At 33.9% G+C, this 19792-nt stretch overlaps 1 long non-coding RNA gene and 2 other non-coding genes across 5 annotated transcripts in view; all 3 read left to right on the top strand.

The window, feature by feature from the left end:
- The window catches only part of LOC103097316 (uncharacterized), a 106579-nt gene extending 87272 nt beyond the window's left edge, over positions 1-19307 (top strand). For 2 of the 3 annotated variants that reach the window (XR_008916135.1, XR_008916136.1), the window contains 2 exons: positions 1159-1273; positions 1373-19307. This is a non-coding gene — a long non-coding RNA (uncharacterized LOC103097316). Of the gene's footprint in view, positions 1-1158 lie in introns of all 3 variants that reach the window. The other variant, XR_008916134.1, reaches the window with a different exon arrangement.
- On the top strand, positions 12022-12085 carry MIR181A-1 (microRNA mir-181a-1). The gene has a single exon (NR_032219.1). It is a non-coding gene; the product is annotated as a microRNA mir-181a-1 (primary transcript).
- Positions 12211-12297, top strand: MIR181B-1 (microRNA mir-181b-1). The gene has a single exon (NR_032220.1). It is a non-coding gene; the product is annotated as a microRNA mir-181b-1 (primary transcript).
- Positions 19308-19792: the final 485 nt, after the last annotated feature.

The following is a 19792-nucleotide window of genomic DNA, read 5'->3' as shown; positions in this document are numbered from 1 at the left end:
CATTGTTTCACACACTGATGTGAAATATCACATTTGCTATTCTGTTGATTGAAGGAACAGATGTTCATATAACTCCAAAAACTAAGATGCATTCATACTTTCTCCCATAAATAGTAAAGTATTCTAGTAATGTAGCTAACGAGGAATGTAGTCTAAAAGGTTGGGGAAACTAAAAGTAGCTGCTGAATTAGCTGTGTCCTTTGTATTGAATACAGAAAATAAGCAACAAAAGTGCTACATAAATATATATACATATATATATTTATGCATATATATAAAGACTGAAAAATTATGTTCCACTCTACATTTAGGAAATATAATTCTCATCATAACTGACAATTTCCACTATTTCACACACATGCATTCAGAAATTACTACATATTTTTTAATATGAATTTAAGATTCTTTTCAGTGATAAATGTAAGACTCTCAAGTAAAAAGAGTCAGGCTTTTTTTTCTTCCTCAAGAGTAATTGATATAATTGTTGCTTAAGGAAATATACATCCCTCTTCTATTTATATGGCAATCCTCATTTCTGTGACAAATCAACCTATCACCTTCAAAAAAGGTGAGATAATGTTTATTTACACTTTAAAATTCCAGTTAATTGGAATTAACTCACTCCTCAACCCTCTCACTAGCTCCTATTGCACTAATCTGTGAGGTGGGCAGAAAATTTGTTTTATACAGTCAGACAAATGGAAAGTCAAGACTCTTATGTGGAATGCTGCTCAGTGGTAGGTATGATGTGGACTTTTCTTTTAAACGAAAACTTTGAATCTGTTTTGCACTACTTGTTGGAGACAAGAACATTCTCATTTTACCACCACAACTCAAGTTAAAAATGTTTTTATGCCTGTGTTTGACATTTCTAATCTTTTTCTTCCCTTTTAGTCTTGTGCTCTGTAAGAATATTTTTGAACAACTTTCTATTGTCATTAGACCATTAACTTGAATTTTGTTTTATTTTTGTCTTATTAAAACTATATAAAACAGATAGGTCTAATGTGGTAGTTGCTTTACAACTTACCTCAAAAATAGTTTTTACATATGACATTTTATTTACAAACAATAAACTAAAATGTCGTTAGGTGATATCAATTCATTTATGGTTCCTGGTAGATATATAATAATGTATCTTTTTTCTCTTTATTTCAGGAAGAGTTCCTATATCACATGATGCAGTCCTAAAATAGGAGTTTTAATCTATCAACAACTTTTTATTAAGTACTTAAATGAACAGAAATCTATAATAATTGAGAAATTGATATAGGTAATTTAAAATATATGTGCTTTTTATTTATGCATTTAAAAACAGCATGCTTTTTCTGGAACGAATGATATCAAATGTTTTTTTTTTCTTTTTAATCAGAACTGTTTCTTGGCAACCATTCAACATTCTCAAGGGTAAGAAAATATATTTGTGGTGGAAACATCCACAAACAACAGTGTACAAATCAGCCTTGCTTTCCAAGGCCCTGAGTATGGAGCTTAAGGCTTTTTAAATTTTAATTTAATTTTTTAATTTAATTTAATTTAATTACATTTATGTTGACATCAACGCTCTGTAGCAAGGGCTCCAAACCCTGGGTCCGTGAACTTGATTTTTTTTTAAGTATTTTGATAACTGTATTTAGCTTCCTTTGTAATCATAATTATCTTATTTTAAAAACATTAATCTGAAAAAGGATCCATAAATCTCACCAGGCACCAAAAAGGTTGAAAATCACTTATTTATTTATTTAATTTTTAAACCCTTACCTTCCATCTTAGACTCAATACTGGGTACTGGTTCCAAGGCAGAAGAATGGTAAGGGCTTGGCAATGGGGGTTAAGTGACTTACCCAGGGTCACACAGCTAGGGAGTGTCTGAGGCCAGATTTAAACCTAGGACCTCCCGTCTCTAGGTCTGGCTCTCAATCCACTGAGCCAACCAGCTGCCCCTGAAAAATGCCTTCTTTAAAGGGAAAAAAATACCCTGCTAGAGTCAACCATTAATATAAAACATAAAGAAGCTAAATTAAATAATTGGAGGGAGTGGGTAATTCAATTGATTTAAACAACCTGTATTCAAAATCATTATTATCATTATTGTTTTCAATAACAATCTAGCAAAAGATAAGAAAACAAGTAACTTCTCTAAATGTAGGCCAGTTTTGTTTATGGATTTTACACAAAGTATTCTTGTTTTATGTAACTAAAAATAATTTGTAAACTCTAACCAGAAAACAATATATTTCCTAAGTAGCAAATGTGGGGTATCAAAAAGTCCCAAGAATACAAAGAATGGCTGAATAATCAGAAGTTTTTGAACAAACACCCCAAAATTTTATAGTATTTATACTCACTTCATTCACTCATTAAAAATGTTTTTGACTCAGTTCTAAATTCATGGCTTATGTATATGCTAGAAATATGTAATCTGACTATAGTTAAAAATGTCACCAAAAACTGTTCTTTTTATAAAATATGGCAACAACATAATATCAATAATAATTCTTATAAATGGAACATATTTCAGGGAGACAGTTTAAGTCCATCCTGTTTTTTTCTTAGCATTAGGCCAATTATCATTTTTTTCTTAAAAGAAGCAAGTATGGCTTTTAATTAAAAAAGGAAATATTACCAAAATTATTGGTTACTTCATATATATAGAAGGCACCAAATCATGTGGCTCTATTGGGGAGAAACACATTAATTGGTTCTTTAATCTTATTTTTTTAACTTTCTCAAGTTGTACAAAAATAGCATTTGGAATATGTCCTAACAAAAATTAATGTATTGTCATAAATGTAATAATATTACTTTTAGTTATGAACTTATGTGTATTTATCATATTGTTTATTACTAATAATATATTAATTAATTAGTAAGAAACAGGCCCACCAATGTAAGGTAATTATAGAGAAGTTAACATTTTCTCTCCAAAAAGGAAAATAGATCTTGATAATCATCCTTTGAGCACATGACAAAGACCTCAAAAGCTTTAGGTACTAACAAAACCTGATAACAGGTAAAAAGAATTGGATTTTTTTCAACTATAACTGTAAGTTATTTACCTCCAATTTAAAAGGTCATATAAGATGGCTCCAAACCAAGAATGGAATCAAAATGACCTTGATGGGCAATAGTTACATGAATTCAATAATATTTTGACAAAGAATCATCAAACAAATAGCTGAATCATGTTTATCTTTGTACATAAAGGGATTTACAGTGACAATTGAAGGCCAGTTTATGACTACCACAAACTACAGAAGAGAAATTATTCATGTACCTAGATCTTGTAATCAACAATACATGGAGATTGTGACATCATTTCATACTAAAAATTTATCACCTGCCAAATATCTAATATAATATGAACTGGTGACGAGTATTACACATAAGCATAATGTCTTTTCATGGACCCGCAAATGGTAAATCCTTATTCTACAGAGACCTTGAAAGCTCAAACTAAACCAATAATCTCTATTGAAACCAAGCCATTATTGCTTACTGAAATGAAGAGCATAAATTCCCGGACATAACATTGATGATTTATTCTATAATGTCATAAGAACAGTGTTCATAATAAATGTCCTCACATCTAATAATACTCGTGACATGTATGTGACAGGAAATGAAAAGCTCTTTAAAAATATGAAACATAACAGAGTAGATCAAAATTGTGTGGAGGTAAAACAAAGTACAGATGGTACCTCTTGTCCTGATATCATAATTATACAAAAGATTATTTCTGCAAGCCTAAAAAGGCATAATATATTACTAATTTAAAACTACAATAAGATTTTTTTAATTCATCTGTGTAAGAGTTCCTAAAACATTAAATATAAAAGAATGATATGATAGTGACTTGTCTCAGGAGGACCTTATCTGTCTGAATCTTACCAAAAAAGTTGAGAATGAGATGATAATAATAGTGGACATTCATATTACATTTTAAATTTTACAAAGCACTTTCCATATATTATCTCATTTGATCCCTACACTAATCCTATGAAAATATAGTTCATTTTAAAATACTTTATAGGAAATAATATTCCACATATTACAGCATATAGAGGAATGGCAAATTATTCTCTAGAAAAGCATATGAAATTCTACTACTGATGTAATATATGATATTTCTTTCTTTTCAGATAAAACTCATACGATACAAAGTTGAAACAGACCTTTGAGGTCTTCTAGTCCATCTCACTTTTTATGATGAAAAAATGTGGGGTTTATAGACATTTAAGTGACTTGGCAATATTACATAGAAACACTAGTAGCAGGGACAGGATTTGAACACTTTGGGTTTCCAATCTATTGTGGTTTCCACTAAATTGATAGTCACTATCTTAGAACTTCCAAAGAGTATCCTTGTGCCAATAACTGGGAATGTTAATGAAAGAATGCTTGTTTGAGTTAAGCATTTAATTTAAAGAAATCTTAGATTGATCCCTTCCAACTAGAGGATATAATGAGTTATCTATGGGAAGTCCTTATCATATCCAATGAAAACCATCTTGTTGGCATTTCCTCTGGCTCTTTTAACTGAAGGAAGTTGAGAGATTCACCCAGATGGTTGCCATAATAATGCTTAGCTATTTTTACACCATATAATACATACACACATACAATAATTACACCATAAAAACCTTTACAATTGCCAATAAATTCTGAATGGAAACAATACAACTTAGATGAAAGATCCTTGAATTGCTCATTTTCATTTTGGGAGCAAATAGATGATGTTCATTTCCTTCCATGTGATGCTAAAAGCAAAGTGTATAAAAATATGGTATCCATGCATTTTAATTTATAGGTGATGAAAAATATACCATGAGATTATCAGAATTACCAAGTTTACTCTAAATCTTACATTGTCCTGGCTATTGTTAGCATGTTTTGATTATTTTAGGGAGGTGGATGTTTTTCTTTCCTTTGAGGCATTAATGATGATGACTATAAAACCACTAATAAATAGCATTTAGGAATGACTTTAAGCTTTGCAAAATCCATCACAAATATTTCATTTTATCTTCATACACAATAAACCTAGGAAGCAAGTGCTATTATTATCCCATTTTGACAGATGAGGAAACTGAGATAGACTAGTTAAAGTGATTTCCCAGTCACAAAACTACTAAATGTAGGAGATAGGCTTTGAACTAAGGTCATCTTGAATCCAAATCTATTGCTCTCTCTATCCACTGTACCACTAGTTTCATCAGTTTGTATTCAGATTGGTTTGTTATTAGCTATAACATTTAAAGTGTTGAGGAAATCAGAAATTAAGGAAGAATTTGAATCCAGATGAGATGATAATAATAGTCTACTCCAGAAACAGGGCTCTTTTTAATATATTACACTGCCTGGAAAATTCTGTTCATTTTAATTCAACTAACATTTGTTAAGTACCTACTATGTGCCAGGCATTGTGATAGTTCCTGGGGATTCAAAAAGAATACCTGCCTTAAGGATTGTACATTTACCTGGGAACTGATAAAAGAGAAACAACATGTACACAAATAAAGATAATACAATGTGATTTCAGGAGAGGGGTGCCTGGAAGAATCAGTTAAATTTTCTTATAAGGTTTGGCATATAAGATTATATTTCCCTGATTATTTTTTGTGGCAAAGTTAAAAGAAAAAAATGATAAAGGAAGAAAGGTGACCAATAGCAAAGGTATTTGAAAATAATGAGTGTAACTCATTTCAGTTTCTTAGATTAGAAAATTTTAATTTCAGTAAAAGCAAAAATAACAAATTGAAATCCATTCACAGCTGTATTATAGCCAATGTACCCTTAAATCAGCCAATTCAAAGTACAGAAAAGTCTTATATTGGTGGCAAAGTATTTGTTTATTTGTTTATTCAACCAGATCAACAACCAAATCTTCAATTTAGGTCACACCATCACAAAGAGGAAGGGATTGGAGACTGACATTGAGATGCTCTATTTCACACACTTGCCCTCTGGAAGGACTGGCAAAGGCAGTCACTTAAATTAAGTACAGGTCATCAGGCAAGATAGCTCATCTATTCCTGAGAAAGACAACTTCCATAGCCCAAATCCCCATGGCCTTTACAGAGATACAATGTACTACTTCCTCCTGTACCTCTGTCAGTTCATGTTAGACTCTCACTTTTTTTTTAAAGTGATATTTCATGTATTCTGTAACTCTTGCTCAAAGCAAGGAGAGTGCTTTGGTTTATTTATGACCTGCTAACATTAAGCAAAACAAAATGTGTTCCCATAAGCCTAAGATGAGAAATAAAACTGAAAAGAATTCTGGCATTTTTAGCAAATTAAGTGAAGGGTAGCCTTAAGGGGGGGGGGGGGAAGAAAAGTTAAGGAATTTTTTTTAAAAAGAAGAAATGTATGAATGATCCTTGGAAAATGGTTAGGGCTAGGGGGCAACTAAGTGGCTTAGTGGATTGAGAGCCAGATCCAAAGATGAGAGGTCTTGGATTCAAATCAGATACTTCATAGCTGCATGATTCTGTCCAAATCACTTAACTCCCACTGCTTGTCCTTTACATCTCTTCTACCTTGGAAGCAATATATAGCATTTATTCTAAGATGAAAGGTAAGGGTTTGGGATTTTTTAATAGTTGCCCTGATTCCAGTATACTTGTTCATGCTACATTTAGTATACTATCCTTACTGTTTTTAATTCATAGAATTATAAATAGTGGAATAGTGAATTATTAGTTTTGCTTTTTCTTTTAAGATTCTGAAATGGTTTGGAGACCTCTTTGAGGCGGGTTCTCCCTCCAGGTGATTCTCACCCATGACTTCTTAACAAGTGTGATTTTTATCTGTATCCTTTAATAAATGTTCTATATCCACCCAATCTGTTGGGATGTAGCTTAAATCATGAGATATTCCTCTAGGTTTTTTTTTAACATTACATGGATACCAGTGAAATAATTGTATTGTCCCTTTGTTAGGTCTTGCTCTATCTCCTTTACTTGAAGACATCATTTTTTTGTATATTAAAATCAACCAACAAATGATATTAAGTACTTACTTTATATTACATATTATGTTAGGTGCTAAGGACACAAATAGAAGAATGAAACAGTCTCATTGCCTTCATCTCTGGGAAAATGTCTTTATGTGAATAGTTTATTTGAAAAATGGGAAGACATTTTTGAATAAAGAAAATGGATTTTCAGTTAGAGCTGAATTTTAGCATTTTAAAAATTGATGTTTGTCAATTAGAATATCTACAGAATTTCCCTATCTTCTGGGACAAAGTGTGAAAAATAAAGTCTTGCAAGAGAAAGTCCATCAGCCAAAAATAATTTATTAAAGATGAACTATAAGCCAGGAAGTGTGCTAAGTGCTGGACAAACTCAAAAAAGCAAAAAACAGTTCCTGTCCCCAAGGGCCTCACAATATAATTGAAGAGACTGCAAGCAAAGAAGTACACATTCAGACAACTTAGGTACAGAGCAAATAGGAAATTATTAACTAAAGTATTTGAATTAAGAGGGGTTGAGATAGATTTCCTGAGGAGGATGGAACTTTAGATGGTGCCTAAAGGAAGCCAAGGAAGTCAGAAGGTGGGGAGGAGGAGGGAGAACTTTCAAATCATGGGGAACAGCCAGAGAAAATGCTGGGAAGCCAGGATGGAGTGTTTTGTAGAACATCAAAGAGGAGAGAGTCACTGGATTAAAGAATATCTGTCTAGTGGGACAAAAATCAGGTAGGAGAAGAGCCAAAATGTGCTTCCATAACCAGGTTATGAAGTACTTTTAATACCAGAAGATATTATATTTAATCCCAGAGGTGACAGAGCCATTAGAGATTATTGAGTATTAGGGTGACATGGTCAGAAAGTGACCTAGCCAAGCAGGATAAGAGAATGTCGATATATATGTAGAGAAAAAAACTACAGTAATTTCTCAATGCTTCAAAAGAAGTGTCAACCTATATTGACAAGTTTCTCTACCTGATAGTTCCCAATATCAATGAAATTACAATCCAGAAATTACCAGTCCATGAATAATCCAGAATCCTATCCTCTAAGCCTATGTTAAATTAAAATGCAAGTGTAGAAATACAAACATTCCACATTATAAATCATATGGAAGCATAAAATTATAGCCAGATAGGACCAATGAGGTCATCTAATGCTACTGCTTCTGGAAACTTAGACCCATAGAGATTCAGTGACTTGCCCAAGAACACACTAGTAGCAAGTGGAAAACAGCCCTCCTACACCAAATTCAGCACTCTTTGCATTGTACCAAAATGCCTCCAATTAATAATTAACTTCTTCCCTATCTAAGGTTTGAGTACTGTGCCCCTTTTATTTATAACATTTGCAATTACAAGGATTTCTAAATACCTGAAGATGAAATCTATAACTGTGACTCTCCTGATTTTAAAGGTATGAGACACCTGGGTTCAAATCCCACCTGAGACACTAACTATATGACTCAAGGGAAGTCAATCAACCTCTCCATCCCTCAGTTTCTTCCCCTTTAAAATGAGGATAATTAAACCTGCAGAGTGATTTTTTAAAAGCCTAAGCCCACAAATCACATACCCATACATACATGTGATAAGTAATGTCATATGTTTTGCTTTTGCATTTCTACTCCCATAGTTCTTTCTCTCAATGTGGATAGCATTCTTTCTCATAAGTCCATAGAAAAATATTTAAAAATAAAAATTTTAAACATAAAAATAAAAAACCTGCAGGGGCTGCTTCATTGGATCATTGATTATGAAGTTCTAATTGGGAGAGCTCTAGAAGCAATAAAATATCATATAAGTGTTAGCCATTACTATTATTATTAGCATTGTTCACAGAAATAAGAAATGCTTTCTAGTTTAATGTTTTCATTTTATTTGCATATGTCCCTCATAATTTCCTGCTGCTTTAAGTGACAGATACACTTACACATCTGTGACAGACCACTTATAACATAAAACTCCCAAATCTATGAGATCACTGACACACTTGAATGGGCATAGGAGAAAATGAAAAAATACTCACTGTATATAATTGCAACTGACTTATCATATAAGCTTAATTAAATAAATCTTATATATAGCAAATCATTAATTTGGGGGCTCTGATTATGTCAATATTAGTAAATATAAGGAGATGCTCAGATGTGATTGACAGTGGTGATTTATTTACCTAATGTCATAGTAGCCAACTCAGAAAGAAGAGCTAGACCTTCAGCTCTATCTCCTTATGTAACTAAATGGATCAGCAGGACCATATTGAGAAGAATTTAATAAAAAATCAATGCAGAAAAGTTTGCTGATGAAAGAATTCTCAGCTGTGACTCTTTGGAGAATGTTAGTCTAAGAAAAATGTTTGTTTGCTTATAAAAATGAAGAAAACATATTTTAAAATCTTAAATGATCATTAAAAAAATTATCCCCCAATGTTTATTTCCTAGAAGATCATGAAGGGGGGGGGGGGCGGTAATCATTGCTCTAGATAAAATTTAAATTCCTGTAACATACTTTGAAGGCAACCAGAATTGGGTTACAGTTTTTCTAAGTGCCCCCCAAATTCATTATTGATAAACATTTGTCTAGCTAGCAAGTATGGTCACATTGTAATAACTAGACACTTGAGTTGAACTGAACATAGTCACCTTAAAATAATATTCCCCAAAGATTGTGGGTTATTCTGACCCAGGAGAAAATATAATTCTTCTAGAAGTTAGCAAGTTATCATTTAAATTCATGGGACCATGATTCTCAGTGTTGATTTTGTTATATCCCAAAGCACCTCTTAACATTTCAGTAAATGTGGGGAAACTATTTAAAAAGAAACAACAAGAATGTTATAAAAGAAATGCACTTTATATTTGAAAGAGAATATTTAGAAAGATAGGATTTGTAAGGGGTCAAACCCCAAAAGATTGTCAATATCATATAAATGAAGGGATTTGGAACTTATATGGCTAGTCTTGTCCTTTCTTTGTAATAATGTAATTTTTATTTGAGCCTTAAGATGAAGCCCTTTGTCATTTAATTTACTAATCCTGTATATATGCCAGCAAAATAACATGGATTGGTAGCAAGAGTTGGACTTAAAGTCAGTAAGAACTCAGTTTGATGCCTAGAGACGGGAGGTCCTAGGTTCAAATCTGACCTCAGACACTTCCCAGCTGTGTGACCCTGGGCAAGTCACTTGACCCCCATTGCCTAGCCCTTACCACTCTTCTGCCTTGGAGCCAATACACAGTATTGACTCCAAGACGGAAGGTAAGGGTTTAAAAAAAAAAAAAGAACTCAGTTTGCATTCCACCTCTGATATTCACAAGCTATGTGACCATAGGTAAATCTCTTAATCTCCTTGTGCGCCAAGTAGTTTTCTAAGGCTTTAAATTATAGGCTAGTTGTAATCTGCCTGTATCAAAAAATCAGAGGCCTTTGAGGAATTGATGCATTTGAGTCAGTAATTCATATGATAAGACTTTAACAGAGACATTTATTTGGAAGATCTAAATTTTACACACTAGATCTAAAATTACACACTCTAAAAATACCTAAAGATAAAAATGTACCTCCTGAAAATTAGAAGCCAATTCATAGGAGCTGAAATTGGGACATGGGAGAAGGGGATTCCACACAGATTAGAAATTTCCTATGTGATAGTAGCTGTCATTTATATTGCTCTTTCTCCAAAATCCTTACCTCTATTTACTTCATCTATAAAATGAGATGACATCACCTACTTCCCAGTGTTTTTGTAAGACTCAAATGAGATGATTATAAAGTTCTTTGAAAACCTTAAATCATCATATAAAATGCTAGTTATTATCCATTATAACTAGGTAGTGATAATTATTATTGTGCTTTATTTTACAAATGAGGAAACTGAGTCTTAAAGAGGTTAAATGACTTACCCATAGTCCTATAACCTTAAGTACCAGGGATTGGATTTGAACCCAGGACTTCCTCAGCCCCAAATTTAGGACTTTCTTCATTATAGTTCTCGGCTTCTCATAGTTCAGATTTATATAGGACTCGTTTTAGGAAACTCTAACCTTTATGATAATTCTATAACTTTATTAATATTTCTATAGTACTTTATATTACTATACTATGTTATATAGTTATATAATACTAATACTTACTTATATATCTATATATATATATCTATAGTACTTTGATTTTTACAAAGTATTTTCCTGGAAGCACTTTAAAAATATCCTATCTTTTGATCCTCATAACAACTCTAGACCATAGGTGTTATTGTTATTCCCATTTTACTGATGAAGAAACTGAGGCAAGCAGAGGCAATGTGACTTTCCCAGGGTCATGCAACTATTAGGTGTCTAAAGCAGGATTGGAATTTAGATCTTACTGACTTGGCCCAGCCCTCTATTCTTGATGCCCCCTATTCATATTTTCTTATTTTATACCTGATAAAATTTGACCACCCTCAGCGAGCTATGAAGTAGCAGAGTCAGGACTTGAACCAAAAACTTTTGACTACAATTTCAGAGTCCTTTCTACTGAACCTTAGCATACTGCCTGACAAAGAGTATGTCCTTAATAAATGTATGTTGATGATTGTTGATGACTATACCATAATTTTTAATCTATCTTGTAAACATAGCTATTTACAAATTAGGAGATATGTGTTTTGATGAGACCGTATTTGATGACAAATACTCAGCATCATTAAGATTGAGGTCATTGACTCTAAAGTTAAACCAAGAACTGCAATGATTTATGGGTTTTTTTTTTGTTTGATTTCAATTTTTGTATTTTTTATTTCCAGAAGAAGCAGATTTTTTTTCCTTTTATATGAAACAGAAAGCTACCAGCTCCTGCTTGGACCATTCCCTCTATACCCCTTAACGTTGCTATGTCATCACAACTTAAACAACATGAATTGAATGGTGAAAATTTCTGTGTTGATTGTGTTTTTGCCCCCTTTTAGATACCTATGGATGATAAGTCAATAGAATTCTGTTTTTGTTGTTTTTTTTTCTTTTTCTTTCTTTTTCTTCTTCTTTTTTTTTTTTGAGGTTGCTTCAGTGAACATTCAACGCTGTCGGTGAGTTTGGAATTAAAATGAAAACCATCGACCGTTGATTGTACCCTACAGCTAACCACCATCATCCTTCTTCCATCATCACTCTCAGGACTTCCACTACAACAGAAGACCAAACCAGGACCCTCAAGCACTTTTCCAGCCTCTTGTCTTGCCCAGCTTTATTTTTTAAAAAGGTCACAATCAACATTCATTGCTGTCGGTGGGTTTAACTGTATGGACAAGCTCACTGAACAATGAATGCAACTGTGGCCCCACTTTATTGCAGTCACAGGCAAGAGAAGCATCATCTATGAAAGCCATGCTGGAACACAGAAATCTAAGAGGTGTTTTTTTTTTCCCTCAACAGATCTTTTCTCATTTGAAGACTGGCAAATGCCTTCAGGATATAAAGATTCAATTTTTATCAAATGTTTGTTACAAATGCTGTAATGAAGTTTCCTATAATTATTCAGAGTGGGAAATCATTCACACTCATAGAGTTAGAAATCTTTAAAAATAGTGCATATATGTATACATATATGTGTGTGTACATATATTTATAAATAGTATAGAAATCACTGAGGTGGAGAAAAGGAATAAAACATGTCTTTAAAACCAACTACTATGTCATTGAAAAAGAAAACTATTATACTGGGATAATTAATAATTTATGTCATATTTTATGCCATTTTATACTATTAGAAACAAAGAATACCAGTGACTCAGTTTAACTTAGAGCATTATAAAAACCCTATAAATTTCTCTCTATATCCTTCCAGTCTGTAAGTGATTTGGTTGCTTTCATTTTGGTGAGGCTCATACAAGGGTTGTTTTTTGTTTGTTTTGCTTTTTTTCTTCTTTCTGTGACTTGTATATAACTTAACAGTTATAAGAAGGGAGACAAAATGCATAAATACCATGTTCCTTTAGATATTAAAACCTAACTGACACATAACATGAGATTCTTTTCCCCAAATAAAGCTAACTTGAAGATTTATTTCATTAATTGCCACTTTGTTTTGCCCTATAGGTTCATTTTAATTTCTGCTGAATTGTTATAATATTCTACTAACTCAAAGGCTCACCTATTAAAATAAAAAGAGTATGACATTATTTTCAGACATGTACCTCATTTATTTATTTACCAATATTTAGTAGATGTTTATTATGCACACACACACACACACACACACACAAAACTGAGTTAGGTACTGGAGGAAATAGAGGATAGTATAACCCTTGAGGTGCTGGACTTGAAATAAAGAAGATCTGAGTTTAAATTCCGCTGCTAAAATTTTTTACTTATGAATTTAATTAAATATACATGGTGTTTATTGTGAATTGGCACCCCCAAAAACAAAAAATAGTTTGATTGCTCTAATGTTTCTGTTGAGTATCACAAATCATAGATCAATGTTAGATGATCAAGTAATCTAGCTTTATCTCTTCAGAGATAAAAATCATGAGTACAAGTTTATTATCTTCATTGCCATCATCAAAATAACTTATTAAGCGTCCAATTATAGAGGGCAACTAGGTAGCTTAGTATAGCAGGTTTAAAGATGGAGAGTCCTGGATTCAATTTTGACCTCAAACACTTCCTAGCTTTGTGACCTTGGGCAAGTCACTCAACTCCCATTGCCTAGCTCCTTTCATTCTTTTGTCTTAGAATCAATGCACAGTAGTAATTATAAGATGTAAAGTAAGGATTTTTTTAAAGTATAAAATGGTGAGATAATAGAGTATATAGTGATAGAAAATGACAATACCACTCAAGAGCTTGCCATCTACAAACTACATTCATTCATTCATTTCATTTATTTGACTAGCACTTAGTAAGTGTCACAATGTACAGATTTAGGAAATGCAGTTTAGAAGTATAATAAGAAGCAAGCAGATAACTTTTATGTGTAAAATATGTGATTAATGTATTACAGAATTTCAAAACAAAGTGCCAAGTGAAGTGTAAGAAAGAATGAGAGAAATCAAGAAAGTTTTCCCATGAGATCTATCAATGTTACTATATTCTAAAAGTTTAAGATAGCAGCTTGTAGCCTACCTTAAGGAATTGCCTCTTTTTAAATTTATTTAAATGTTTTATTTTTAATTATTTATTAAATTAATTAATTTTGAATAGTTTTCCCATGGTTACATGATGCATGTTCTTTCCCTTCTCTCCCCCCACCCCCCTCCTGTTACCAACAAGCAATTCCACTGGGTTTTACATGTTTCATTGATCAAAACCTGTTTCCATATTGATATTTGCACTAGGGTGATCAATTAGAGTCTACATCCCCAATCACATTCCCTTAGAACCATGTGATCAAGCAGTTGTTTTTCTTCTGTGTTTCTACTGCCACAGTTCTTTCTTTGGATGTGAATACTGTTCTCTCTCATAAATTGTCCTGGATCAGTGCATTGCTGCTAGTAGAGAAGTCCATTACATTCAATTGTGCCACAGTGTATCAGTCTCTGTTTACAATGTTCTCCTGGTTCTGCTCATTTCACTCTACATCACTTTGTAGAGATCATTCTAGTTAACATGGAATTCCTACAGCTCATTATTTCTTTTAGCACAATAGCATTCCATCACCAACAGATACTACAATTTGTTCAGCCATTCCCCAATTGAAGGACATCCCCTCATTTTCCAATTTTTTGAAGTAATTGCCTCTTAATGAAATGTCTTAACAAAAAAAAACAATAAAAATAAATGTACTTGCAATACACTAGATTTAGAAAAGCATTTTATATTTTCATTGGTACTATACAGTAGAGGCAGATGAGCAGCTAAGAGATTACCCACTGACTTAGAAAGATGACAAGTTCAAGGAATACATTTCTAAAGAGGGAATAAGTTATACAACACTTAGGACTGTGAATCTTGAAATTTCTCAGACTTGTGAATGTTAAAAATTTCCCCATTGGGGAATTCTCCATTGGAACAATTCCCTACTGGGAACATTCCCCATTTGTACCGTGAGAACTCTACTTGGATCAGAAATGGGAGGACCTCTGCTCCACCTGCACTTAGGACTGCTTTAGGGGAGAAAACTCCCTGCTAAACAATGAAAAATACTTACACCCATACTTAAGCCATGCCTATTTTTAGAATTAATACAATAGGGTGCTAAGTACCTATAAAGGTCAGGCAACTTGTGAATTTACAAGGAGCAAAGAGCTGAAAACTTATTCAGAAGTTTTTTCTGGTTCAAACTTACTAAAAGGATTAGTCAACTCAGCTGTGTTTTTTCTGGTTCAAACTTACTAAAGGGATTAGTCGACTCAGCTGTGAATTCAGAATGGGCTGTCCTTTGGAAAACGTCTACTGTGATTGGTAGATGGAAGAACTTAGGGGAGGTGACATAGGAGAAAACCCCCTATATAAGAAAAAGGAATCTCTTGAGAAAGGATCTCTTGAGAAGGAAAGCTCTTGAGAGGCAGGCTCTAAGGAGGGTCTCTTGAGAAAGAATCTCTTGGAGGAAATCTCTAAGGAGATCTCTCAAGGGAGGCTGACTCTGGCTGGAACTCCCTCTGGGGAGACTCTGTCCCTCTGAATCCTTGCTTGGACAAATCTTATGGTGAGTGATTAACGACTGACTGGTTTCTCTCTTAAGGCTTAGGCCTGGGTTGGCCAGGGCTGCCCTGGGCCAGCCTATTCTTTTCTCATTATTTCCTTTTTCTCTCTTTCTCTCTTTCTTTAATTCCTCATTGTATTATTAATTAAAATCTCTATAAAACCCAGTTGACTTGGGTATATTCATAATTGGGAATATTTCCCTGGTGACCACCTTATATTTGATTTGATACAAGACAAGACACTGTAGTGAAACATATTTTCTGTGGTCACAATTTACTCACCCACTCTTATATCTATTACAGTTTATGTCTCCCACTATTTTAACTCTTACAGTTTGTGACATCCCCTCTTTTAAATGCCACAGGACTAAATCTGTTTTTATGGAAAGGTGAAGCATACATCAAATGCGACCTGTGTATGAGCATTGCATACTTGGCCATAGTAACAAAGGGAATCGATATCCCTCACTGGATCAAGTCCTTGAAGGCTGAAATACCAGACAGTTAATACTTTGGAAGGTGACTTATTTTACCAAAGGTGGGGAGGGAAACTATGAAGATAATATGGTTTGAGGTCTTCCAGTTTTCATTTGAGAGATTTATTTCATATCATATAAAACTTGATTTGGTTCATAATGTAATCATATCAAGGGTGAAGTATTTTATAAAGATATATTAATTAACCATATCTTGTTTTGTTATATAATCTATTGAAATTCTCCGGTCTTCATTAAAGCTTCAGTAAGGCGCAGTTTACTTGGATTATTAGTTGTATCTAACACTGGAAATTGTTTATTTCTTCTGAAGAAAATCCCAATAATCAGTCATAGTTTCATAACATTTTTATTATCTATGTCCATCTAACCACCAGCATTGTTTCTGAATAGGGCATACCAACCACTCCCCTAGGGCCTCAACAACCATACTAATATATTTCTAGACAAAGCACGATTCCCTGGTTACTATATCTCTATGTATCCTGCTTCCTTTATTAGAATTTTATAGGTGAAGGTATGTCTTTGTTTTTTGTTGTTGCTATTATTACCATTAGTTGTAATAGCACCCTCAGCATTTAAGATAATTCTTATTACATAATAAGAGCCTAAATAAATGTCATTTTATTCATTGATTAATTCACTCCCTTCCTCCTCATGCTTTTAGTACATAGTTATAGTACAATGCAAAATTACCACTAATCCAATCCCTTCTCATTATTGCTAGATTTACCCTAGAATAAATGCTGCTGAATTTTTCTACTGAGGGACCTTCTTTGACCCCTAGGTTAATTTCCTTAATTGTTTCCCCTCTCCTGCCTTCTTCTCAGTTTTTTTTTTCCCCAACCTCTGTGGAGGATGAATTGGAATGGTCAAGGATCAGCTTTGTTTTTGTTTTGTTTTGGAAATAAAAGTTTCCATATCTCCGTATCTGACCCAGTACAGAGACCACCTACCACTGTGATCCCCTACTGGCTAGCACAGAAGCTTTGACCTGCTCTTTTTCTGACCTAAGTTGGCTCATTGCATCTTAGGCAGTATGGTAGCTCTTCACTCCTGGGAGTGTGGAGAGGGGCAAAGAGAGTGGGAAAGTATTCATATATAGATGTTGCATTTAGTGTGGATTCTTGATAAGCTTTAGCTCTATTGCAGCAAAGAACTCCTCTGCTCAAGCAATCCACTATCCTTAACTTTTCTAATATCAAAAATTACAGGTATGGGTCATCATATGTAGCCTAAGAGAAAAATGTTGGGAGACCAATTACATGCAGTATAAGTAAGAAGTAATAAGGACCTAAGAGGGTGTTAGTTGTGGAAGGAAGGAAGAGGAGATGTATATAGACTATTGTGGAGGTAAAAATGACAAGTTTTGACAACTGACTGGATGTTTAGGGTGAATGAGAGTGATGAATCAAGGTTGACAGTGAGGTTGCAAATACAGATGACTGACAGGATGGTAACACATTTGATTGGAATAAGCATGTAGATTGAGTTGGGGGAAAAGATAAAGAATTTTATTTCAGGTGTGTTGTCTCAGTATTTATTTATTTTCTTGAAAACCCTTATCTTTCATTTTAGAACCAATACAATGTAGTGTTCCAAGGCAGAAAAATGGTAAAGGACAGCCAATGAGAGTTAAGTGACTTGTCCAGGGTCACACAGCTAGTAAGTATCTGAGGCCAGATTTGAACCTAAGATCTCCCATTTCTCGAGCCACCTAGCTACACCAAGATAATAATATATATATTCTCTCTCTCTCTCTCACACACACACACACACACACACACATCCAAGAGGCATCTGCATAAGATTGAGAGGGAGCTTACCAAATAAGAAGAGTAGAGTAGGAAGAAGAGAATACAAGACAGAATCCTGGAGTCCATTCATGGTGTGCTGTCAATTAGTCAATAAATATGTAATAAGCACCACTATGTGGTGCCAGGAACTATATTAAGTTCCAGATACTGTATTTAACTCTTGGGAATATAAAGAAAGGTAAAAACAAACAAAAAAATTCCTGCTTTGAAGGAGTTCGCAATCTAATGAGGGATATGGATGCCTAAAGAACTATGTACAAACAAGCTATAGACAAGATCAGTTGGAAATAATCAACAGAGGTAAGGCACTAGAATTAAGGAGGAATAGGAAAAACTTCTTGAAGAAAATAAGATGTTAGATGATACTTGAAAACTTGGGAAGTCCAGTCACAGAGAAGAGTAAGGAATATCAATATGTATGAGGAATTCCCTAGTATGAGGACAGGAATTCAGAAGGAAAAAAACACTGGGAGCCAAGCACTGAACTCACCCAGATAAAAAAGGAGAGCATCCTGGAGGGTTATAGATAGCAATTACAAGAATTTTTATTGGGTGGTAGTGGACTTCAAAGAAACAGAAGTAGGGGTAGCCAGGGAGTCTCTAATCAGGAGGGAGCTAGGTCTGAGTGCAAGCCAGAAAATGGAAGGCATAGAAAAGGAAACTCTTTAAGATAAAAAAGATAGTTTTTCCTTCTTTCTTTTCATTTTACTTTCCTTTCACTTTCTTCCTTCATTCCTTTCTTCTTTTTTCTTTCTTCCTTTCTTTTTTTTCTTCTTTTAAAAGAGAAGAATAGGATGATAGGTAATTGTAGTGGGACACTGTGGGAGTTTGGTTAAAGGGAGTGTGAATAAGGAATCAGAAAGGTGGAGGACAGGGAACAGGTCTAAATAATGACTCGAGGGAGGCCATGGGAAGGGTATATTGGGGGAGGAAGCATTTTGCTAATTAATGAATAATAAGTTTAGGTAGATTTTCATTGCCCATAGAGGTTTAATCTTAGGGTGGAGTCCTCCTAGGGTCATAGACAGTTTAGTGGAGGGGATAGATGCTTTGAACTAAATGAATGATGTTATTCTCCTCCTCCCCAAGGTAGGAGAGCAGGTTAAAGATTTGGTGGAATAAACTTTCTCTTCTTACCTTTTAGAAAGGAATCAATGGAATGATATTTCTTCTCTTGCAACAGGAGGCAGGAGAGCAGATAGATCATCTGAAATGCTCTGAAAGATGTTTTGGCAAGGGAGACTGAGAAGGAACAGAAAGACAAAAGAACAATCAAGAAAAAAAGAATCATTAAAAACTTGGAGAGGAAATAATATTGAGGAGTAGAGCATGGCCAACAGTGGCAAATGCTCAGGATGGATCAAGAATGATAAAAACTAATAAATTGATATTCAGCAATTTTGGCAATTTAAAATCATTGATAACTTTAAAGAAAGTAGTTTCAATTGATTGATAATGTTGGAAATCTAATTGATAGGAGAGTAAGTAGAGCTAATGAGAATAGACCTTTTTTTCAATGAGTTTGACTGAGAAAAGGAAATTTTTCTATTATATGTGGGTTCATCTAACTTAATTTATACATTCTATTCCTTATTACATTGTATTTCCAGTTCCCTTGGTGATTTCCATTTACCAACAGCATTTTCAAGGCTGTGTGGAAAAAAAAAACAGGCACTGCTGGAACTGGGTAGAGGAACTGGGTCTCTCAGGGTACCAAATTTAGAGAGTACTCTAAATTTGTAGCTCAAGCAGCATAGACAGTGCAAAGTTTAATCCCTAATTAGCTGAGGTGAATTCATTTCATGGTTTAGTGCAGTGATGGCAAACCTTTTAGAGACCACCTGCCATGCCTTGACTTTCCCCACCAAAGGCCCAGAGCACCC

This window comes from Monodelphis domestica, chromosome 2, assembly GCF_027887165.1.
Source record: "Monodelphis domestica isolate mMonDom1 chromosome 2, mMonDom1.pri, whole genome shotgun sequence".
In the NCBI taxonomy this organism is placed as follows: Eukaryota; Metazoa; Chordata; class Mammalia; order Didelphimorphia; family Didelphidae; genus Monodelphis; species Monodelphis domestica.
This window is presented reverse-complemented; position numbering and strand designations above follow the sequence as displayed.